The sequence below is a fragment of the Lepus europaeus genome, chromosome 2, assembly GCF_033115175.1.
Source record: "Lepus europaeus isolate LE1 chromosome 2, mLepTim1.pri, whole genome shotgun sequence".
NCBI classification, from domain to species: Eukaryota; Metazoa; Chordata; class Mammalia; order Lagomorpha; family Leporidae; genus Lepus; species Lepus europaeus.
In genome coordinates, this window is record NC_084828.1 from 48,568,314 (window position 1) to 48,594,541 (window position 26,228).

Genomic DNA, 26,228 nt, shown 5'->3' on the forward strand with positions numbered 1-26,228 from the left:
CCCAAGGACTTGGGCCATCTTCCACTGCTTTCCCAGGCCATAGCAGAGAGCTGGATTGGAAGTGCAGCAGCCGGGACTAGACCCAGCACCCACATGGGATGCAGGCACGTCAGGCCAGGGTGTTAACCCTCTGTGCCACAGAGCCAGCTCCAATACAAGAGTTTTTTACTCATTTTTTCTCTTGCAAGTTTTATATAAATGTATGCACCATGAGAAAGATAGGGGGAAATAAGGAAAGAATAAAAAGAGGAAATCTTAGCTAGAATTTGTTTTTCACATTTGCAAACATATTTCTGTCCATTCTTAAGAATTGGAAGAAAATGAGAGTGATGTACATTTTTAAGAAGTGTCTTTAGGGGCTGGTGCTGTGGCTCAGCGGGTTAATGCCTTGGCCTGAAGCACCAGCATCCCATATGGGCGCCTATTCTAGTACCGGCTGCTCCTCTTCCAATCCAGCTCTCTGCTGTGGCCTGGCAAAGCAGTAGAAGATGTCCCAAATGCTTGCGCCCCTGCACCTGCATGAGAAACCGGGAAGAAGCACCTGGCTCCTGGCTTCGGATCCGCACATCTGCAACCATTGCGGGCATCTGGGGAGTGAACCAGCAGATGGAAGACCTCTCTCTCTGTCTCTACCTCCCTTTGTAACTCTGTCTTTCATATAAATAAAATAAATCTTTAAAAAAGAAATGTCTTTAAAAAATTGAAGAGAGGAATGATTTTTAGTTAGATTTTATTAAAGAACATTCTATTTTCTTCAGGAGAAAAGTAATATTTCCTCACATGCTAATTTACAAGAGAGTTGGACTTGTTTAAATTAAATTCGAATTTTAAGACCTTGTTTTAGTGAAATCACACCAAAATATTTGGAAAAAGGGGTGTATAGTATGAATATACATGGAAAGTATAATTGTTACAGTGAATTTATTCAATATTAATTTATAAAATAAATGGGATAAGATGATAATATTGATGTAAATTATTATATTCATAAAAGTTCTTTTTTAAATAATATGGGCAGTCAAGTATAGGTCCTATAACCCCAAATTTGTGTTTTGCTCAAGCAATCCAGATCTTATTACATTAGGCAAACACTATTCAGGAGAACAGTGGATCATGTCAATACCTTTAATATTATTCATGAATTTTACCTCCACAGTAGGTTGGAAATATGCTACAGATATTCTCTTAAGGGTGACCTTATTTAACTACAGATATTGCATTTCTGCATTTTTTTGTTTCAATTTAAAGAGGCTTTGATTTACCCTTGGCCACAGATTTAGTGATCTTTTGTTACTACCTTTGGCTCCAGTTTTCTTAACATGTTTCTTTTTTATTTACCTCCCTATTGCTTTTTCTTCACCCTTACATGCCTCTTGGCATGGATTCATATCAGCAGCCAAGATTGGAGGCTAAGGTTAAGTTTAAGTTTGGGCAACACATGGGTTTTTACTGTATCTGTGTGTGTGTGTGTGTGTGTGTGGGTGTGGGTCTATATATCAACTTGCAATTTATGACTACTTCACAGTGTGTCATTCACTGGCAGAAATGAGACCATAAAATATTTGTGTTCCAGGATGGCTTTGGTAAGCAGTGATGCTCATATCACATGATTTCCTTTGAATATGTTATGATTTCAAAAGGATAAAAAAAAATCAAAATCTAGATAAAACTACTTTTAAAATGGCATATATTAATGTGTTTCCTAGTTTCTAAAATAATGTCTCTGCTTTGGCAAAATAATTTTAAGTTGAATGTCCTAGGGAATTCAAGTCAGGAATTATGGTAAAGTTCTAAAAAATAATAATGAAATTTTGAGGGGACTTCAAAAAAATTTGTGGAAAAATTAAATTAAAAGTAAAGTTTATTTTGGTATAAAATATCTTGAAATCCACACATAGTTTTTTTATTTTTAAAGATTTATTTATTTATTTAACAGTCAGAGTTACAGGGTGGAGGAGGTGGCATAGAGAGAGAGAGAGAGAGAGAGAGAGAGAGAGAGATTTTCCATTCACTGGTTCATTCCCCAAATGGCCATAATGGCCAGAGCTGGGCTGATCTGAAGCCAGGAGTCAGGAGCTTCTTCCAGGTCTCCCACATGGGTGCAGAGGCCCAAGGAATTGAGCCATCCTCCATTGCTTTCCCAGTCACATTAACAGGGAGCTGAATGGAAAGTGAAGCAGCTGAGACTTGAACTGCTGCTCATGGGATGCCAGCACTTCAGGTGTCAGCTTTACCTGCTGTGCTATAATCCAGGCCCATAGGTTATTATAACACGCATTTTCCATGAAGCTTTTGAAAACCTTTCAGAATTCAGTTATCCATAATCACATTCATTCTATTCATTCGGTCATTAGTTCATGGAGCATCTACAATGTTGCAGTTGCTGCTCTGAGCACTGAGGATGGAACAGAGAAGAAATGTTCTTGATCTGTTGGAGTTTATATTTTTCATTGTCAGAGACATAAAAAGAGATGAATATAGGTCAAGTGCAGATAAATGCCATGAAGAATAATATCCAATTACAAGTATGATTATAGATAGTTTGGTAGTGTCATCCTTAACAGAGGAAATAGAGGAGTAAGTGGTGTTGGTTTCTGGAGGTAATAGCTTGCTTCACAAAGATGGGTGCTTGGCATTTTAAAGAGGTGGACAGGCCAGTTTGCTTGGACAGAATCAGTACTGGGAGAGTCCAGAAGAAATGAGGTCTGCCAGGTGGGTTTGGATGTTGGCATAGTCCCTTTGGAGGGAAGTGGAAGTACCACCAGGCTTAGCCCTGCAGTCCATAGCAAAGGATCAGCTTTTTACTGGGTAACAAGTGAAGTTATTAGAGGGGTTTGAGGAGAGGAGAAGATAAGATCTGACCTGACCTGTGGTTTTTTTTTTTTTTTTGAAAAATTTCTGTTTTACTCTCTTAGTCATTTTTAAGTCTATAGTTCAGTAGTGTCAATTGCATTTACATTGTTGCCTTTAGCACTTTAACTTCTTGCAAAACAGAAAACTAAGTGGATTGAACTTCTCCCAATTCCTTCACTTCTATCCTCTCATTCCCTGACAGCCACCAATCTACTTGCTATGAGGTCGAGAATCTTTGATATCTCATTTAAGTGCAATTGGAATATTTATCTCTTTGTGATCAGTTTATTTCATTTTGACGTGACTCTAATATGTTTGGCATCATCATGTTATCTTTATGTTATTGTTTCTGTATGGAGGACATGTAAGAACAAGGGAGTGGCAGAGGTGGAATCAGAGACACACATTTTGATGCTATTGCATCAAAGAGATGATGGCAAGTTGAATAAGACCAGCAGTTGAGATGGAAACAAGTGGATGGAGACGCAGAGATTAGTAAGGGATGAATCTTACTATTTATATTGTAATATTAGAGACAAAAGGAAAAAAAAGTCTATAAACCTTTTCTTTCTAAATCTATAGGAGTATTATAGCCATTTAGGTGAAATGTCTAAAAGTTATTGATTATTGCTTCAGCCTATAAACGGAAAATCAATTATGCACTACTCGAGAGTTTTTAAGAAGCTGATTATTGTGGCTCTCTTGTTCCTTATGAGACCGAAACAAACGTAAGGGGAGGGACTCTGATTTCCTAGTCTGTGCTTCTCTGCTTCTCATTGTGCCCTGTATGTTCTTGACTGACAGGAAGCCAAGCAGCAAAGTGCCCCGGGGGCCGTTTTCTGTCCATGTGTCCTTTTTTTTGACCATTCTTAAAGCATGTCAGGCAGAATTTTGTAATTAGCTGAAAGGCACGCAATTCAGTTTCACTTTGCTGAACCCAATCTGCAGGATTGACAGCAAGCCTTTAATAGATTCATTCAGTAGATAATTAGACCAGTTTAACGCAAGCAGTACATGAATTAACATTTGCACTTGGGTATGAATATTCAGGGCTATCCTGCTTTGTGTGGTGTGAGTTCTTTCCTAAGATTTGCGGGAGTGCCTGTTAGGTGCTTGTTAATGTATTGATTAGTACAGAGTGGCACCAATTAGGGGGTATGGGACCATCCCTAGAGTCAGAGATGATATGCTTACTGGTAGTACTTAGGCTTTTTCCTGTAAACTCTAACCCAGACAATAGATTGCCTGCTTCAGCTAGTCACATGCTTGGGTTTTGATGTGAATTTTCCTTTAAATTGCTATGCAAAAAAACCTACTAAGTTTTCTGTCTGTTTTTGGAATTATGGCATCTATTCATTTCTCCACTCGATGAGATTTTTTTCATCTGTAAGATTAACTCAAAAGATCATATGCTGTCAATGCTAGAAATAAATAATTGAATAAATAAATAAAAGAATCACTGAGCCATTGAAGCTTGCCTTTTGTTGTGATAAAAATTGCTTTGGCACAGCTTCTAGTGCATCAAATATTGGTTCAAAACTTTATTTGCATTTATCTGGGAATTTCAAGGAACTTCACCCTATTTATAAAATCATCTCTGGGGGATGGTGTTGTGGAGATATCTGCATCCCAAACCAGAGGGCTTTGTTTGAGTCTCCCCTGTGTTTCCAATCTGGCTTCCTCCTAATGTACACCGTGGCAGGCAGTAGAGGATGCCCCAAGTACCTGGGTCCCTGCCACCCATGTGGAAGACCTGCATGGAGGTTCTGGCTCCTGGCTTTGGCTTGGCCCAGCCCCAACTGTTGTGGGCATTTGGGGAGTGAAACAGCAGATGGAACTTTTCTCTCTCTTTCTTTCTCTGTTGCTGTGCCTTTCAAATAATGAAACATAAACAAGCTATTCAATAAATTAATTTAAAAATTATCTCTGGGAATATAAAAATGCAAATATGCATGTCTTTAAACAAACCTAGTCAGAGAATTTGGAAATGGTAGGAAGGATTGAGAAGCTGAGATTCAGTCGAGTTATTATTTCTGTATGATAATTTGAAAGAAAAATAAAATTTCTTTTCTGAAAACTGAAAGAGATTGTATGATGTGGGAATTAAGAGCATGAACTCAGGAGCCACTGGGTATGAACCCAGTTCTAACACTTGCTGTTTGTAACTTTGGGAAATTTACCTCACCCCTCAGTTTCCTTATCTGTAAATAGTGATGATAACAGTAGTGACTTTACAAGGCTGTTGTGAGGATTAAGAAAGTTTAATATCCATAAAACATCTAGAGCATTTCCTAGTACTATGTAAGCACGAGGTGTTGACTCATCTGTTCATTAATATACATATGGTAGCGACACTTATGTTGGGATGAGGGCTGTGTGTCTCCAGTTGGATTTATTCCATGACTTGTCTGTGCCTGAGAGATTAATTCAAGGCAGAGGGATAGTAAAACGCAAGACAGAAGAAGGACTTATTTAAAGAGACAGAGTTCGTTCAGTGGTGAATTTGAGCAGCCTCACTCCATGAAAAGAATGGGACACCAGCTGGCCCCGCTTCTTCTGCCTGCTGTTGTGTTCACTCAGGTTCAGGTTGCCCCCTTTATGGGGCAGTGGATAGTGCCCTAATTGAAAAGATACAAATGGAGTGGAGTTTAGGGGAGGTTCAGTACACGAGGTGATCTCTGGGAAGGTTTCATGGCGTCTCTACCTGGAGCCTACTATACACCTGGTTGTCATGGCACCTTATGCATTATGCCCAGGTGCTTCATGGGAATGTGAGTGTCCCATATCAGCATGGAAGGGGCTGGGCTTTTGGTGGTGCATGCTCCAGCAAGGAGACTGCTGGAAGCCTCTTGGCTCCTTTGTTCACTAACTAGCTCCCTACCTAGACCATGACACTTAGAAATGATCTGTTCTAAAATATGTAAAACCTTGAATGTAAATTTTAAATTATTTCAAATACTCCTTACTTAATTACTAGAAGTGACCACTATACACTTTGGTGTGAAAGTTGGGTTTCCCTCCCTTCTCCAAACTACACGCCCCTGACCTACCCTGTGCTCCTCCACCTTTCTGGAACTTAGCAGGCATTTTGAAGGTTAATGTCAGGTCTGGTTCGCAGGTAAAGATTTCATGGTCTGGAGCAAGCAAATGATTTTTCAGTACCTTTGCTGTGATTCTCCATTCTACATTGTAGTCATGCAGCAGGATTTGTAGATAGCTTTTGTGTGCATAGCGGCTTCCAATCAGTATGTTTTCCTATCCAGGATATTAGGACATTTGGATCAAGATATGGAGAGAATGTTAAGAAGCTTCTTTATGTTCTAATTGGAAATGCCCCCCAGATCTGGCTCTCTGCAGAAGACCTGAGGTGCTGTCAACAAAGCCAAATGGAAAGTAGAACCTCTGAGCAGCCGAGTAAGTGGATTCCCTCCCCAGCAGCAAGGCAGAGTTTTATCACTCCTGGGGGTCATTTAGGAATAGCCGAAGGCCATCTATTCTTTCTTTATAGTTTCTCCTAAGTGTTACATAAATTAAGGTTGCCTAAATTGAATGGGAGAGACCTTAGGTCTCAGAGTTCTAATGAACACTGTCTAGCAGGGAGTACAGGCTGCCTTCCTCCTGAATGTTCTTCTAATGGCAGAATTCACAATTCCGAGGCATTGCTTCTTTACAACCAGGGATTTAGGAGCTGGGTAAGACTGTGTTCCCAGTATGTGAACAGTGGTGAAGGATGCTATCGGCCAGTACAAATTTCATGGAACAGATTTATCTGAGACATTTTTATTGTATGATCATACTTTTTCCCCTTTCAATTTTGTGAACAAAATGCCGTTGTCTTGTATCCATAGGGAAGTCATTCATTTTAGTCACCATATTAGAAATTTCTGAATTTAAAACCTGTGACTCCTCAATAAAAATAATGCCATCTCATTCAAGTATTTGTTTATTTGGGGAGATTTCTTTTAGAGGATTAAAAGAATTGATTTTATATAGGAAGTGCTTCTGCTGAGATAACACAGGATGAATGCATTGGAGCACTCCGGAAGTTTTCAAAGTGTCAATTTCGCTTCTATAAATTACCTTTTAGGTACTTTATTAGTTACCACAGATGAAGGAGGACATATGGTATTTGTCTCTTTGGGACTCACTTCACTAAGTATAATGTTTTCCAGTTTCTTTTACTTTTTTTCATACAATTTGTTGAACTCTGTACTTAGGGTAAGCTAAATCTTATGTGTATAAAGTTAATTGAAAAGAGATCTTAGTAAAAAATAGGAATGGGAATAGGAGAGGGAGGAGGAAGAAGGGTGGGAGTGTGGGTGAGAGGGAGGGCAGGATGGGAAAAATCACTATGTTCCTAAATTTGTGCTTATGAAAAGCATAAATGCCAGATTTTTATCTTTGGGCCTATAGTTGCAAACAGAAACAGAAAACACACACATACACACACACAACCCAGATCTCTCTCTTTCTCTCTCTCTCTCTCTCTCTCTCTCTCTCTCTCCCAGGTGTAAATCACTTAGAATTTTCCAGGCTTTCTTTTCTTTTTTAAAAAATATGTATTTATTTATTTGAAAGGCAGAGTTACAGAGAGAGAGGGAGAGAGAGAGATCTTCCTTCACTGATTCACTTCCCAAATGGCCCCAAGGCCAGAGCTGGGCTGGTCTGAAGCCAGGAGCCAGAACCAGAGGCTTCTTCTGGGTTTTCCATGTGGGTGTAGGTCCCCAAGTACTTGGGCCATTCTCCACTGCTCTCCCAAGCACATTAGCAGAGAGCTGGATTGGAAGTGGGGCAGCCAGACTTGAACTGGTGCCCAAATGGGTTGCCAGCTTTGCCGGCAGTAGCTTTACCTGCTACTCCACAATTCAGGTCCACAGATTCTTTCTATCTCTCTGTCTCTCTCTTCTTTCCTCTCCCTCCCACCACACCTCCCTCCCTCCCTCCCTTTCCTCTCCTTTCTTTCTACTCTTTATTTTCATTGACTTGAAAGGCAGGGCATCAGAGAGAGACAAAAACAGAGACAGATCTTCTATCTGCCGCTTCTCTTTTCAAATACCTGAAACAGCTAGAACTGGGTCAAGCAGAAGCCGGGAGCCGGGAACTGCATGTGTCTCCCTGGTCACAGGGGCCCAAACACTTGGGCCATCAGCTGCTGCCTCCTAGAATATATCAGCAGGAAATTGGATTGGAATGGAGGTGCTGAGACTCAAACCAGCACTCTGATTGGGATGTCAGCATCCTAAGTGGTGACTAAGCTACTGTACCACAAAACTCACCCTATTTTCTCATTTTCTGTCTTGACTTTTTCATTTTCTATGTTGAAATTGTGAAATAAAATGCAAGATTAGCGTTAGCATCCTATGGCTTTCATAGCATAATTAGGGCACAGCACATATTTTTAAAACACATGTTGGAATGTTGAAGAATAAGTAGGAAGTTGAGAATTAAAATAAAGAAAAATAGGGGACTTCATAATCAGCAGATTTCAAATTTGGAATTTTCCAGTACTGCTTTAGTGTGGGGGGGAAATCGTGCAGAATCTTTATTGCTTTGCTTATTTCATTATAAAATCATGTTAAGGAGTAGTCATTTCTGCATGTTCTCCCCCAAGTTTTCAGCTGTTTACCTTATTATTGACACGTGGTTTTGCTGAGTTCCATCTAATACAAAGTACATTTGGTCTCAGATCTGCAAGAAATATCTCGTTCAACATTTACACATTTTATAGGAAAATACTTCAACATGATATTGCATTGAGTAGATGTGGATAATTCTCTTTTAAAAATACTAACTTTATGATTAGATACTAACATGAAAAAGTCTGAATGAGCAGTCGACAAACGGAATCTCAAAAATTGGAGCAAATAATGTCGCCCGTGTATTGCTAATAATAAACATGTGCGTCCTCTCCTTCTGTTCCAGTTTCATTACCACTAAGTGTGAGAACAGATATAATTGACAGCTAAGTCTACTACTCAAGCTTTTGCCTTTCATATGGGTGTGTGGGATGTAAGTTATGTGTTGGAAGTTGTCACTATTGTTTCTAAGTACATTTTCCCTGATGCACACCATTGCTTTCTTAGCTCTCATTTTCTCTTTTTATTTTTCGCTGTCATTTGTTTCTCAAGGTACGTAGTCATTAGTAAGTTAAACTTTTTTTTTTCTTTAAATGTAAGTGAAAGTATGTAGATGAAAAATCTTTTCCCTAAGCACATCTGAAAAGTTTTATTCTGGAATTTTGTGTTTTACAGACTTTTAATAACCCATGCATTGAAAATTATGTGATAGGGAGAGGCGGCAAGATGGCGGAATAGGCAGGGAGCACACTTAGTCAGGGGGGAAAGAAAGTTTAATATAAGTGGAGATACTGCAGGGTCAAGGAAGAGTAGGGGATAAAACAGCAGAGGAAACTCTTCCGGAGCTAGTGATTCACAGTGGACCTGCGTGGAGAGCGTGGAAGCCCAAGTTCGGGACACCAGCGGCAGACTCAACGCACCAGCGCTGGAACGCGAGGTGAGCCGAACCTCCATAGCCCGAGATACCAGCAGGCAAGCGGAAAGAGGAGGCTAGAGGGAACGAGGCTTGAAACTCCGTGGGGAAAAGTTCACCAGGCTAACTAGAAGAGAGAGAAAAAAATACAAAAAGAGACTGATACGGACACAAGTTTCTCTCCGCTCACCTCTCAAAGGCGAGCAAGACAGAGCAGGCGCCATTTTGGACATACGTCATAAGCAGGGCGACCTCAGGTCTGCACCGGCCCTGAGCCTAGCAGAAACACCTGACTCTTGGGGGAGGGGTGAAATAACAGGAGATTAGCATCTAACTTGGCAACCCAGTGGGAGACTGCAGGAGAATTGGAGCCCACACTGAGGGCAGCAGAGATTCCCTGTGTGGTCCTTGGGAAAGAGCTTCCGATCTCTGGCTCCTGTGGGTATATCATTTGCCTGCTAACTACCTCCAATTACATTCAGCTGTGCGGAATTACTTCCCTTTTAAATCAAAAAAAGAAAGAGAGATTTACCACACCTAACCTGGGAGTGTCATCCTTGACACACCCTCAACCCTGAGGAACCAAACACAGCTCTCAGTCCACACTCATCTCAAGCCTCTAAGGCACCACTGAAAGCAGACAGTCCACTTAATATAGAGCCATAGTGTAACAAGAAAAAACACCACAGTGAAGAAACCAAATATCTCCAACATGCCAAACAACAAATGCAAAAACCAAGCTAACAAGAACAAGGAAGAAACTATGACGCCCCCAAATGAAAAAGACACCCCAATTCAAGACTATGAAGATGATGAGATCGAAGAAATGCAAGAAGCGGATCTCAAAAAATTGATAAGAACATTAAGAAGTTCTCAAAAACAAATTCTTGAACTACAGAAATCCTTCATGGACAAGATAGAAAATCTCTCTCGTGAAAGTGAAATATTAAGGAGGAATCAAAATGAAATGAAACAACTAGTGGAACAAGAAACTCTGATAGTGACTAGAAATCATAATGAAATGAAGAGTTCAATAGATCAAATGACAAACACATTAGAGAGCCTTAAAAACAGAATGGGCGAAGCAGAAGAGAGAATATCAGACTTAGAAGACAGAGAACAGGAAAGGAAACAGGCAAACCAAAGAAAAGAAGAGGAAATTAGAAATCTAAAAAATATTGTCGGGAATCTACAGGATACTATTAAAAAACCCAACATTCGGGTTCTAGGAGTTCCTGAAGGCATGGAGAGGGAGAAAGGATTAGAAGGCATTTTCAGTGAGATACTAGCAGAAAATTTCCCAGGTTTGGAGAAGGACAGAGGCATCTTAGTACAGGAAGCTTATAGAACCCCTAATAAACATGACCAAAAGAGATCCTCACCACGACATGTTGTAATCAAACTCACCACAGTGAAACATAAAGAAAAGATCCTAAAAGGTGCAAGAGAGAAAGGTCAGATCACTCTTAGAGGATCTCCAATTAGACTCACAGCAGACTTCTCATCAGAAACCCTACAAGCTAGAAGGGAATGGCGAGACATAGCCCAGGTACTAAGAGAGAAAAACTGCCAGCCCAGAATACTATACCCTGCAAAGCTCTCATTTGTGAATGAAGGTGAAATTAAGACTTTTCATAGCAAACAGAAGCTGAAAGAATTTGTTGCCACTCATCCTGCCCTGCAAAAGATGCTTAAAGATGTCTTACACAGAGAAACACAGAAACATGGTCACCAATATGAAAGAAGGTAAAGGAAGGAAACCTCACAGCAAAAGATCACAGGAAGCTCAATTTCTCTTTGACATAGAATTAAACTCTGATGCTCTGTTAAAGCAATGTGTTAAAGTAATCTATTAGGTTCTCTTGATGTCTGTTAAATTCTAATTGTTCAAAAACAGCTGAATTTTTATTAAGAGCTATGGGTTATTTAAATATGTGCTTTTTTCAAAATTTGAACCATCACCTTGTAACAATGATCAAATTTGGTCTATGTTATGTCATGATTTTAAGAAATCTTATTTCAACCAGATATTTTGGATTTTGAGCCTTCTTGGCATTCTTGACAGGCATTCAAAAAATCAAAGTTTCAAACAATCTGGTCTCTAAAATTTCCAATAAATCCTGGACTTTGGTTTTTCCAGTTTGGGCCCAACTGAAAAAATCGAAGGACCTATGTCTCTCATCTTATAGAGACACCAACTAATCAGTCTATTTGGAGTATATTAGAAGGACTGTCAAGATGTGATGTGGTACCAGACTTTAAGTTTCTATAATGGAAAATGCTATTAATACAAATGTTTGAGAATTAAAAAGTCTAATGATCTTGTGTTACTAGACATGATAGTTATCTTAATGAGAAAGCCCCAGAGGCTTAAAGGGTTAAATACTTGTAAAATCCTACAGGTGCTTTCAAAAATACTGTGAAGTAAGCAAGTGCCTCTTGTTGGTTGATGAGTTTATAATTTTAAACATGGCAACTTAAAGTCTTTTGTCATCCATAGTTATATATGATGTGCTGCTCATAAAACTAAAGCGTTGTTGGTTCTGTGTTTAGCTGTCCTCCTATAGGTTCCTATGGACTTTTTCCAGCCACTTTTATTGTATTCAGTACTTTGGGATGGCTCTGTAAACAGATGAAGCCAATAATGTATTAACAGTACCAACTGAGAGAAAGTATGGTTAACTGAGGTTACTAAAAAGAAAAAGCAATTCAAATCAATTGGCAATCTACAAAAAGAGTTAAAGATTTTAAAAGCTATTATTAAAATTGCTATATTGGTCTATTATGTTATGTTATATGTGTGTACATATTGTATGTCCACATGGGGAAATTTTATTAAGAGTTTTATTTTAAATGGCTTATAGATAAGATTGTCCATAAATTTAAGCTGCTAAAATCAATCAAAGATACATTTTAATTTGTGGGACCTGAATCTGTGTATCATATGTTTTAGACTTGTTGGTAGAAAGAAACTAAAAACATTTTAGATGGTTGTGCTTAAGTTTACTGGCTAAACAAACTACACCATGTTAGATATTTAAGAGGTGTATTCAAATACATGATTCTTAAAATTTATAGAAGGCATTGGACCTTCTGGTAAATGTTTTCTTAAGTTGTTATCTAATGGTTGAAACGGTTTGCTAAGTATTCATGTAATATTGCTATTGTCAGCAAGCGATCTAGGACTTGCTCCCTCATTTCTCTATTCTAAGCCCAACTTGTTCTTTCATTTCTCTATTCTCTTCAAGGTAGGAAACTAATTCTATTATGAAGGAATCTGTAGGATGCACAATTTAATCTTTAGACCTTATAAAAGAGATGGCTAACATTTTTCTGCAATAGCATAGCCAAAATAAGAACTCAAATAATAATCTCATAGCTAGATTCACTTTGCCATCAGCGAAGTATACAGTAAGTAGAAAAAACCTCCCTTTCAGACCAAAGGGAAAGAAAGTTTTAAAGTGAGAATATAATTTTCCTCATGGGCATTGTCTACCTTAGAAAAACTACTACAGAACATGCCTGTGACTATAGACTTGTAGTTCAGGCCACCGAAGATTAGAGATGGGACACGGGCACTCCCTTGACTTGCATCCTCTGGTCTGCTTTAACACAAACCAGGAGGAAAAGAAAGCTAGGCATCAGAAGCAATGGGTGGCAGGCCTATTAATGGCTGATCTGTACAGTGATCTGCCCTCAAGGAGACCCAACAGGCCAGTCCACTGCAGTGGCTTTCAATGTGGTAAGCCTGGGCTTCAGCAGAAGTCAGCTTGTGAAGAGCCCTGGCAGCTCTGCCCAGAGTTGGATCATTGGAAATGGACCTGCCCTGGAGTTGAAGGATGCCCAGGTCAGAGCCACAGATCTTATTGGCTCTAAGCTGAAAAGCCCTTCACTCAGCCCAACTTCCAAAGTGACCACTGCAGCTGAGGGGATGGCCAAGTAGGGTCAGCAACATTGCAGGCAGAACTGTAAATTTCTTGTTAGAGATGCCCCCTGCCTTTACCTGGCCAGCTCTCCTCCCAGGCCAGCCAAGTAATGAAAGTCAACAGAGTGCCTTCCCCTAGGAGGTTCACACCTCCCTTAGGATATACCCCATGTGAAGAGATAGATAGGTCTGGGCCCCTGAATTTACAAGGCCTAAAGCCCACCAGATTATTATCAAGCCCCTTCTATCAGGTTCTATTTGCCTCTCAATCAGAAAACTTAATTGTAGCTTAGACAGCACCTTTCTTAGCTCCTCTAATAATGACTCTGTCCTTTGTTCTAGGCCCTGTCTAGCGCACTTGGGCCTCATTCCTTTGTAATCATAACCTCTACTCTACCACCAATGGCTCTACTCCCAACCTGTGTGTACTGATGGTCCTCTTCCCCACTTAATGCTGTATAATTGTTCAAACCTGGTAAATGCCACTCTTAGGATCATTGGTTACTATCCTCACTCTGTCTTTTATGACCTTGTCTAAATATGATCAGAGTCGGCAAACTTGGAAGGCTTCCATAGCCTTGGCAGCTCATGACGACAGCCTAGGATGGTTACTGGTGCCATAAACTAGAGTGTCAATTTGTTGGGTCAACAACAGGAGCCACTGTGCACTTGCTCCTCATGTGGGATCTCTGTCCTTAATGTGCTGTACATTGTGATTTAATGCTATAACTAGTACTCAAACAGTATGTTTCACTTTGTGTTTTTATGTGGGTGCAAACTGTTGAAATCTTTATACTAAATTGATCTTCTGTATATAAAGAGAATTGAAAATGAATCTTGATGCAAATGGAAGGGGAGAGGGAGCGGGAGAGGGGAGGGTTACGGGTGGGAGGGAAGTTATGGGGGGGGGAAAGCCATTGTAATCCATAAGCTGTACACTGGAAATTTATATTCATTAAATAAAAGTTAAAAAAAAAGAAAATTATGTGATAGTGTTACAAAATAATGTTCTCATTTTTTCCTGAATTCTTTTATGTGTTTTCCTGTAAAAGATATAAATGTTGAACCAGATATTTCTTCCATATCTGAGACCAGGTGTACCTTGCATTGTGTGGAGCTCAGCAAGGTCATATACATGTGTCAATAACATGGCAAACAGTTGGCAACCTAGCACAGAACCTCAAACCTGAGTGACCAGTTAACAAGGTATCGGATACATCTGCCTTCACATGACAGGGACAAAGGTTTTTACTGAGTTAACCCTGGTCAAGACAACCTGCCTACATGAACTCCAATTCCCTACTGGCAACCTGGATGTAAGAATCTATTCCCATTTCCTGGGGTTATTAATTAAGATGAAATGAAATACCTTATGTCAAGCACTTTGCATAGTGACTGCTCTAATATAGGTACTCAACAAATTGTAGTTAGTTTCTTCCTTCCTTTTAAGGAAAGAAATTTGGACAAGGATGCTTATTGCTGCTGGCATTATTGCTTCTGTGGTTGGTTTTATTAAAATTTTTAAAATTGTTTTTTCTTTCATTTTTATTGTGAAGTGGGGAAATCATTATAAACTGATGGCATCATTATTGCTCTCTGGGTTCAGTTGCTTTGTGATTCAACGGTTCACATGGTAATCTGAGAATACATATTAAGAGCTTTAAAATTTGTGTCTCTTCCACCTCCTTCTCCTAAGGAGATAGAGAAGTATGTAAATGTTTATACACAATATTTATAATATTGAGAAATATAATGTTTAAAGCCAATTAAATTTATATTATTTAGGGGATTGGTTACAACATATTTTAGACATGCCAATAAGGAAACATTTTAAAGGCATTGTTCTCAACTGACATCTATTGGTGATGGAACTGTTTCTGCTTTGCACATTTTGTTATTTTTTGAATTTCAAAAAAGAGCAAGGCTTGCTTGTTTTTGCTTATTTGGAAAGATGTCTGTAATTTTAAAAAATGTTTCACTAATATGTAAATTACAAAGGTAGCACACAGTTCTGGAAAATTCGAACAATATAAAATATATAAAATAAAAAGTGAGAGTTCATTCCACATCACCTGTGCATTTCTTTTATAAGCAGTTAAAAAAATAATAATCAGACCCCGCTATGCTAACTCACTATCCTGAGAGCAAGAAGCAGAAACAATGCACAGAACAGCAAGTTTCCTTCCTAAATGGTTTGGGTGATGAAGTCAAACTATTTTGAAAACCGTGACTGTCATTGTTAACTTTTTTTCCTGTGATATTTACCATTGTAACCTCATTTGAGGCTTTAAATGAATTCAGAACAAAAACCCGTTGCAGTGGCAAAGAGAAAAGCCTTTCCTAATATGCAGAACACATATGCCCACCCACTGTGTGAAATTGCACTGACAAGATTCTATTGGAAGCTTGCTGTGCCACAGTAAACTGAAATGTCTGCCCAATCTACCTAGACCACGCTGAACTAAGAGATGCTACATGGAAAAGGACCTCAGGAGATTTGGAAAAGCAGAGCCAGGAAATCACACCTGGCTTAACTAGTCATAATCACAACTAAAGTTGCTTTCTCTTAATAGACGTGGAGCCACCTGAAAGGTGTCTTATATAATCCTGCTTCAAGGTATACATGGTAGGAAGCAGTATTCCTTTTCATTCTTAGATTACATTAAGTGTAAATGGATTGCAAGGGGTTTAAATCATCATTTAAATGATAATTTTTAGCAGTTTTTAGAATGAGGTGGCCATCGGAGATTTCATCACTTGTTTCCTTGAGCAGGATTTTACCACTAATCACAAGTGGATATGTTATGTCAGTTTTCACTCTTTCTGTGCCACACCTTTCCTTTGAGAAACTCAAGAAATCAGTAGTGTTCATGGTAAGCTGCCTAACGGGAGAATCTGGACTTATTTCTGTAACTTTTTTTTTGTAAGATTTTATTTACTTATTTGAGAGCTAGAGTTACAGACAGTGAAAGGTAGAGACAGAGAGAAAGTTCTTTCTTCTGCTGGTTCACTCCTCAGATGGCCGAAACAGCTTGAGCTGAGCCGGTCCGAAACCAGGAGCTTCCTCCAAGTCTCCCACATGGGTGCAGGGGTCCAAGCGCTTGAGCCATCTTCTACTGCTTTCTCAGGCCACAGCAGACAGCTGGATCAGAAAAGGAGCAGACAGGTCGAGAACCGGCACCCATTTGGGATGCTGGCACCACAGGTGGAGGATTAACCCACTGTGCCACAGCGCCAGCCACAGTTATGTATCTTAACAAGAGCAAGGTGAAGTGGACCACCCTGGTCATGAGGTTTGAAATTTGCCTTTTGATTTCAGTACCTCTACCTCTCTGAACCTCAGAATCTGCACCTGTGAGATGTAAAGAATGCACTCATTTCTCTAATATAATCTGAGCTCCTACTGTATACCAGGTACTAATAATGGTAAGAAAATGAAAGTACCAATGAAGTTTGTTTGTTTTTTTTTTTCCTTAAAGAATGTCCCTGAGGCAGAAGATAGCATGATGCAGAGAGTTTGGGGATAATGGTAGCTTCTTATTCTGTTATTCAGGCTTGTGAAGGGCTGAAGTGAATGAGAAAGGACTCAAGTATATTTTTTTTAACATTTATTTAATAAATATAAATTTCCAAAGTACAGCTTTTGGATTACAGAGGCTTTTCCCCCCATAATTTCCCTCCCACTCTCACCCCTCCCCTCTCCGCTACCTCTCCCATTCCATTCACATCAAGATTCATTTTCAATTATCTTTATATACAGAAGATCAATTTAGTATATACTAAGTAAAGATTTCAACAGTTTGCACCCACACAGAAACACAAAGTGTAAAGTACTGTTTGAGTACTAGTTATACCGTTAATTCACAATGTACAACACATTAAGGACAGAGATCCTACATGGGAAGTAAGTGCACAGTGACTCCTGTTGTTGACTTAACAAATTGACACTATTATTTATGGCATCAGTAATCACCCTAGGCTCTTGTCATGAGTTACCAAGGCTATGGAAGCCTTTTGAGTTCGCTGACTCTGATCTTATTTAGACAAGGTCATAAGGACTCAAGTATTTAAAAATTTAGTATTACAGGCTTCTTTTTTCTCTTTTGATGAAAGCTATAAAACAACAAATAATATAAGATAGTATCCTAAAGCTGCTGCATTGTTTTAAAATGTAAGAGCTCCTCACGAATTAAAAAAAAAATTATTTAAGTTATACAAGTTTCATGTATTTCATACATATAGATTTAGGAAAAAATATTTATTTCATTTTATTTGAAAGGAAGAGATAGAGACAGAGATAGAGAGAGTAAGAGTGAAAGAGAGAGAGAGAGAGAGAGAGAGACATTTATCCACTGGTTCACTTCCCCAAATGCCCACAACAGGAAGAGCTGGACCAGGCTGAAGCCAGGATCCTGGGACTCAGCTCAGCTGTCCCATGTGGGTGGCAGGGAACCAGGCACATGAGTCATGATCTGTTGTCACTCAGGGAGTATTAGTAGAAAGCTGGATTAGGAGAGGATTTGAAACTCAAACCAGGCACTCTAATTTGGGATGTAGGCATCCCAAATGGGGACTTAACCGCTGCACCAGAAGCCTGCCCTGTGAGTTTATATATATATATATATATATATATATATATATATATATATATATATAAATTTTTTCTTGCTTTAAGATTGTAATAGAAATTCCAACAAATGGGTCACTGGGAAAATTAACTGCCTGTTATCTCATAAGTTGTTAGTAACTTGCTCTCTGCAATGTTACCCATTTTCCCATTGTAAAAAATATCTAATAACAGATTAAAGTCAAAGGACATAAAAGTATGAATTAAAATAAACTTAGTTTCTTATCTAGAAGGTGTTCATAATATATGTTCATGCTTAACAAGTGTAATATCTAGATTTTTAAAAGAACTTTACATTTTTATTTGGGTCTTTGGGATTTCATTAATTCCTACCTTAGAGTCATTATACTACAATACAGTGTAATGTAAATGGTAAGCAATTTCGCCCAATAAGTCAAGGCAAAATCTTTTTTTTTAAAACCAAAGTAATTTTTAAAAAATTTTATTTAAGTTATACAAGTTTCATATATTTAATATATATAGATTTAGGAAGATAGTGACACATAAGGCCAAATCTTCAAAGGAGTAAAGATTGTAGTAATTTAAGAGTTTATTCTTTAGTCCCAGTATTGAGAAATGATAAGATGATATTGACTATTAATATTTGATAAAATATATAAACAAATATAACTTGGATGAAAGCCTGCTAAATCTCAGGAATGAAAAAAAAACCTGTATTTTTCCTTCTTAGGTCTGGCTCTGTAGAGAGTGAGGGTCTGTGCTTGTTGAGACAATAGAATTTGAGGACATTGCTGCCTTTGCACCTTTTCCTACCATCAAAAGGATACATGAAGCTTGAATAGCCTTGGGATATCTAAAAACCAATCTATGAAGAAGGAATAGTAGCATAGGGATAGGAGAAATAGGGTAGCTAGTCAAAGGGTTTAGCAGTTTTTCTCGAATGCAGTTCTCATTGAAGTATGACTGACTCTTCTTCCTTTGTGGCAATTTAATCCATGGATGGGCTGGTGACAAAATTATTCCACTTGTAAATGCCTCTTCTGCTGAGAACTTTGAAAGTCAATCACAAGATACAAGACCATTGCGTGTTAATTTAAACTGTCACCCAGGTATGATTTTTAACTTCTCAATTGGGGATGAAGGGCTAGCCTTTCATTTGCAATAATGGCTTAGACACTTTTGCACAGCATTTTTGAATAATTTGTCTTTTCACTTCCTGAGTGAAATTCTGTCTAATAACTAGGTAAAGTAAGAGAACCAAATAAAATCTTGTGTTCAGCATACTCAATTTCTGTCACATTTCATCTCATATTGAACAGCGACAGATGATGCCTTGAAGTATCCTTTCATTTTCATGGTTTTGGAGATTCGTGGCTATGTAGTTTTCTTGGAAATTTATGTACTGATTTTAGTTCCTATTTTCATTTCCTTCAGTTGGAATCATAGATGATTATTAAGTTCCCTGTACTCATATACACTAAGGATAGATGGCCTGCATCCTGCAACTGTGGGCACCGGGGGCATTAGCTCCAGGGCTACCCTCACACACTCTGTGTGAGCCAAGGAGATTTACTTTAGCTTCTGGGAGCTAACACAACCCATAGAAAATCTGCTTCCAACCTGGGAGATCTGGGTAATGATCCTACCATACTCAGCAATGCCAGGGCTATAACAATACACTCTAAATTTCTTTGTGCCACTGAAATCTACCTAGTGGACATAGGGAAGAACCTACCTGCATTCCACCTCTCTGGACTCATACCCTCCAGAGTAAAATCTCCTGTATGCATTGTAATTACCCTTTAGGACTGGAACAGGGTTCAGTTCACATCCTTCAGTCCTAGGACTAGGGCTGTTGGTGTTATAAGCTACAGGACTGATTGGACTGTCCTAGCAGGACCTGAGGAAGGTCCATTCATATCACACAGTCCTAGAGCCACAGCAATTGGTGCCACAATCCTTGGTATCACTCAGGCTTGCCAGTAGGACAAGGTAGCAGCCACTCTTGTCTCTTTTAGGACCAAGAACAAGACCCTCACTGTCACATTCACCAGGAAGACTGACACTGAACTCTCTGTGGGCCAAAGATACACACCCAAGGAAACACTTACTCATCTCAAAGCCACACTTCTATCCCTGCGAACTGCAGCAGACTAGCCCACTGTGTCATTTATAGATATAACTGATATTTATAAAACAAAAGAAATAACTCAGAAACTACCTAGAACTAAAGCCAAAGAAACAAACCCAGTGATACCATGCATTCCAGCTAAGCCATAAACTCTTTTCCAATAAAATTTATTTCCTAGAGAACAAGGGACAAAACAAACAAACAAACAAACAAACACAAAACCAGATGGGCAGACATCAACATGGGGTCATAGGAGACATGAAGAAGGCAACATGATGCCTCCAAAAGATAATAATACTCCAGAATTGGATCCTGAGCTGAAGGAAATCTATGAAATGACAGATATACAATTCTAAATAATGATTATAAGGAAATTCAATGAGATGCAAGAGAATACAGATAGGTTAAAGAAATAAAGAAATGAGTGACATGAATGAAAACATTACTGAGGAGACAGAATTCATTAAGAGGAATCAAATATAAATTTTGGAGATGAAATCTTCAAACATAGGGGAAACACTTCATTAGTATAGGGGATGACTTCTTGGATAAGATCTCCAAGCACAGGCAACAAAAGCAAAACCAAGCAAATGGGACTATATCAAACTCAGAAGCTTTTGCACAGCAAAGGAAATGACCAATAGAATGAAGAAACATTCAACAGAATGGGAAATATTTTCAAACTACCTATCTGATCAAGGATTAATATTCCAAATATATTAGTAACTTTAAAAACAACAGCAAAAAACAACCTATCCATTTGAGAAATGGGTAAAGAACTTTAATAGACAGTCTTCAAAAGAAGAAATACAAATGTCCAGCAAATATATGAAAAAAAAGTTCAACATCACTAGCCATCAGGGAAATTCAAATAAAAACTACAATGAGATATCACCTCCAGCCTGTCAGAATAGCTAAAATACAAAACACAGAGAATCGCAAATGCTAGGGAAGATGTAGACAAGGAGAAACTTATACCCTGATAGTGAGAATGTAAATTAGTGCAATCACTGTGGAAAACAGTGTGGAAATTTCTTAAAAAACTAGAAATAGACTTGCTATGGGATCCAGCAATCTCACTGTAGGGTATATACCCAAAACAGTTGAACACAATGTATCAAAGAGATAATTGCACCACCGTGTTTACAGCAGCATTGTTCACAACAGACAAAATTTGGAATCAACCAAGGTACCCATCATCATATGGCTAAAGAAAATGTGGGCTATATACACAATGGAATATTATTTAGCTATAAAAAGAATGAAATTCTACCATTTGCAGCAAAATGGAAACTGGAGGACATCATTTTGAAGGAAATAAACTGGACCCAGAAAGGCAAATACCACATGTTCTCCCTTGTATGGGAGCTAATATTTTAAAAAGAAACAAAGCAAAAGGAAAGAACTGTGTGTATAAATATTGCTGTAAATACAGCTTTGTAAAACTTTGTTTTAAAAAAAACGAATGTGTCTTTTGCAAATATTCTCTCCAAGTCTGTGGCTTGCTTCTCATTCTCTTGACATGGTATTCTGTAGAGCATACATTTTTAATTTTAATGAAGTCTAGTTTATCAGTTCTTTTCCATGGTATATGCCCTTGTTCTATAACCATAGTCATATTCACCTAGGTTTTCTCCATTGTTACCTTCTACTAATTTTAGAGTTTTGTGTATTACCTTAAGGTCTATGATCCACTTTGGGTTAATCTATGTGAAAGGCATAAGGTTGATGTCTAGATTCTTTTGCTTTTTTAATTTGGGAGGTGGATGTACAGTTGTTCTCACACAATTTATTGGAAAGATGATTTTATTTTAATTTAAAAGGCAGAGTTACAGAAAGAGAGGGAGACACACACACAACATCCACTCACCCACTCCTCCAATCCACACCCCTGCCACACACAGAGAGAGAACAAGAGAGAGATCTTCCATTTGCTTGTTTACTTCCCAAGCAGCCACAACAGCCAGGGCTGAGCCAGGCAAAAGCCGGGGGCAAGGAGCTTCATCCATCTCCCACGTAGGTGGCAGGGGCCCAAGCAGATTGGACCATCTCCTCTGCTATTCCGAGGCCATTAGCAGGGGGCTGGATTAGAAATAGAGCAGCTGGGACATGAATTGGCACACATATGGGATGCCGGAATCACAGGCTACAGCTGAACCCACTGTGCTACAGTGCCGACTCCGGAAAGATTGTCTTATGCCAGTTTATTGTCTTTGCTCATTTATTGAAGATTAGTTAACTATATTTATGTGTCTATTTCTACACTCACTATTCTGTTCCAATGATGTATTCTTTTAGAGAAGATACACACTGTCTTCCTTTGATTAGTGTAGCTTTAGTCAGATAGTGTCAATCTTCTCTCTATTCATTTTTCTCCTTCAATAAAGATTTGACAATTTGGGATCCTTTGTTTCCCCACAAAAAATTTATAATCAGGTTTTTCTCCCACAAAATTACTTGTGGTTATGTTAAATCCATAGATCAGGCCGGTGCCGCGGCTCACTAGGCTAATTCTCTGCCTGCGGCGCGGCACCCCAGGTTCTAGTCCTGGTTGGGGTGCCGGATTCTGTCCCAGTTGCTTCTCTTCCTGTCCAGCTCTGCTGTGGCCCAGGAAGGCAGTGGAGGATGGCCCAAGTGCTTGGGCCCTGCACCCCATGGGAGACCAGGAGAAGCACCTGGCTCCTGGCTTCGGGTCAACGAGATGCGCCAGCCGCAGCGGCCATTTGAGGGGTGAAACAACGGAAGGAAGACCTTTCTCTCTGTCTCTCTCTCTCACTGTCTGACTCTGCCTATCCAAAAAAAAATTCATAGATCAAACTGGGGAGAATTAGTATCTTGATGATATTATGTCTTCCTATCCATGGAAATGGAATATATCTATGTTTATCTACCTCTTTGGTAGCTTTCTTCCAAGTTTGTAGTTTTGCTCATATAGATCTTGTATATATTTTGTTAGATTTATATCTAAGTATATAATTTTAGGAATGCTAATGTAAATGGTAATGTGTTTTTAATTACAAATTCCACTTGTTCCTTGCTAGTGAATAGAAAAATGATTGACCTTTGTACATTAACCTTGTATCTTGCAATCTTGTTATAATTGCTTATTAGTTCCAAGAGGTTTATTTTATTGATTCAGATTTTCTACATAGATATGTCATCTGTGAACAGTTTTATTTCTTCTTCCCAAATATACATATGCCTTTTATTTTCCTTTATTGTTTTATTGCATTATCAATATGATATTTAAAGCAGTGATGAGAGGGGCCGCACTGAGGCCTAGTGGCCTAAGCCTCTGCCTGCAGTGCCAGCATCACAGGTGGCACCAGTTCTAATCCTGGCTGCTCCCCTTCCAATCCAGCTCTCTGTTATGGCCTGGGAAAGCAGAAGATGGCCCAAGTGCTTGGGCCCCTGCACCCGCCTGGGAGATCTGGAAAAAGAAGCTCCTGGCTCTTGGCTTCAGATCAGCCCACCTCAAGCTATTGTGGCCATTTGGGACATGAACCAGTTGATGGAAGACCTTTCTCTTTGTTTCTCCCTCTATCTATCTGTTACTCTACCTCTCAAATAAATAAATAAAATCTTAAAAAAATAAAAGCAGTGGTGAGAGGGGACAGCCTTATATTGTTCCTGATCTACATTTCTCATCATTTAGTATATTATCAGTGTTTTTTTTTAAATTATTCACTTGGAAAGCAGAGAGAGAGACAGAGAGTCAACTGGTTTACTTCCTAAATGCCTGGATCAGCTGGTGCTGAGCTAGGTTGAAGCCAAGAGCTTGACACTCAATCCAGGTCTCTGATGTGAGTAGCAGGGAACCACATTCTTGAGCCCTTACCAGTGTTTCCCAGGGTACTCATTAGCAGCAAACTGGAATCAGAAGCAGAGCCAAGACTCAAAGGCCCTCCAGAATGAGATATGCATGCCCCAAGCGATGTCTTAACTACTGTGCCAAATAGCCACTTGTAGTAAGTTTTAGAAAACAATTTCACTTTTTATCTGAGAGGCAGAGAGACATAGATTCACATAGAGAGAAAGCTCCCATCTGCTGGTATTCCAAATGCTTGCAATTGTCTCAGGCACTATGATATAGGACAAGGGCATCCCAACTGACCCATTGCCAATAGGCTAACAACCCCACTGGGGTTTTTGTTGATGTTCTTTATCAAGTTGAGGAAACTTCCCTCTATTTTTAGTTTTATGAGTTTTTAATCATGGACTAATGTTGTCAAAGGCTTTTGTTGCATCTGTTGATATCTCATACTATGTTTCCTTAGAGTGTTGAAGTGGTGGATTACATTGATTGATATTCAAGTGTTGAGCCAGCCTCACATACCTAGGATAAATCCCACCTGACTGTGCTGTATAATTATTAGTCAGTATGCTATAAAAGGCACAGAATCAATAGGATATGTGCATAAAAATACAGAAGGGGACTTATTAGAGGAATTGTTTCAGGTGATCATGGCGACCAAGAAGTTCTTGATCAGTTATATGCATACTAGAAACCATAGAATGATGGCAGCATTGCTCAGTCCAAGTCACAAGGACTTCAAGCCAGTGAAGTAAAAGGTATAACTCTCAGTTCTAAGTTCGAAGCGAAAAGCCTGAGTATCAGCAAGAGGCGCATTGGCATAAGTCCTGGGCTCCAAAGGCCAATGAATCTGGAGTCCAGGGCAGATGAGCAAGTTCCAGCTCTCAGAGAAACAGAGGAAGAGAGAGACAGAGACAGAGAGCGAGAGAGAGAGAGAGAGAGAGAGAGAGAGAGAGAGAGACCAATTTGCCTTCTGTATTTACTGTCTTCAGATCTCCAACCAATGTATGTTCATCCATATTGAAGATGGGTTTTTCCCACCTAGTCTACTCAGCCTCACATATACAAGTCTCTTTTGGAAACATCCCATAGATCCACTAAAATAATGCGTTTTCAGGTTTTTAGGTATTCATTAGTATAGGCAAGTTGACACTTAAAATTAACTGTCATAATAATTCTTTTTACACATTGTTGGATTTAATTTGCTAATTGTTGTTGAGCATTTTTGCCTCTATGTTTTTGAAAGATATTGTTCCATAGTTTTCTTTACTTTTGATGTCTTTGTCTGGTTTTCATAATAAATTGATGCTGCCTTCTTTTTTTTTAATTTAGTAAATATAAATTTCTAAAGTACAGTTTATGGATTACAATGGCTCCCCTCCATAATTTCCCTCCCACTCCCACCCCTCCCATCTCCCGCTCCCTCTACCATTCCATCCACATCAAGATTCATTTTCAATTATCTTTATATACAGAAGATCGATTTAGTATATATTAAGTAAAGATTTCATCAGTTTGCACCCACACAGAAACACAAAGTGTAAAATACTGTTTCAGTACTAGTTATAGCATTAATTCACATTGGACAACAAATTAGGGACAGATCCCACATGAGAAGTAAGTACACAGTGACTCCTGTTGTTGATTTAACAATTTGACACTCTTGTTTATAGCGACAGTAATCTCCCTAGGCTCAAGTCATGAGTTGCCAAGGCTATGGAAGCCTTTTGAGTTCGCTGATTCTGATCATATGTAGACAGGGTCATAGTCAAAGTGGAAGTTCTCTCCTCCCTTCAGAGAAAGGTACCTCCTTCTTTGATGGCCACGTTCTTTCTACTGGGATCTCACTCACAGAGAACTTTCACTTAGATATTTTTTTTTTTCCCCCCAGAGAGTCTTGGCTTTCCATGCCTAAATATTCTCATGGGCTCTTCAGCCAGATCCGAATGCCTTAAGGGCTGATTCTGAGGCCAGAGTGTTGTTTAGGACATCTGCCATTCTATGAGTCTGCTGTGTATCCCACTTCCCATGATGGATCGTTCTCTCTGTTTTTGATTCTGTCAGTTAGTATTAGCAGACACTAGTTTTGTTTGTGTGATCCCTTTGACTCTTAGACCTATCAGTGTGATCAATTGTGAACTGAAATTGATCACTTTGACTAGTGAGAAGGCATTGGTACATGCCATCTTGATGGGGTTGTATCGGAATCCCCTGGCATGTTTCTAACTCCACCATTTGGGGCAAGTCCGATTGAGCATGTCCCAAATTGTACATCTCCTCCTTCTCTTATCCCCACTCTTATATTTAACAGGGATCACTTTTCAGTTAAAATTTAAACACCTAAGAATAAATGTGTATTAATTACAGAGTTCAACCAATAGTACTGGAACAAAACAAAACAAAAATTACTAAAATGTATAAAGTATTA

The 26,228-nt window shown here is 39.0% G+C and overlaps 1 protein-coding gene across 3 annotated transcripts in view; it reads left to right on the top strand.

The window, feature by feature from the left end:
* The window catches only part of NSUN3 (NOP2/Sun RNA methyltransferase 3), a 277,672-nt gene that overhangs the window by 149,464 nt on the left and 101,980 nt on the right, over positions 1–26,228 (top strand). Inside the window, exon 8 of one of the 3 annotated variants that reach the window (XR_009867540.1) lies at positions 6,117–6,136. The exons of the other annotated variants lie outside the window; for them this stretch is intronic. The gene's annotated coding sequence lies outside the window, so the exon portion shown is untranslated. Of the gene's footprint in view, positions 1–6,116; positions 6,137–26,228 lie in introns of those variants that run through there. 3 annotated transcript variants of the gene reach the window in all.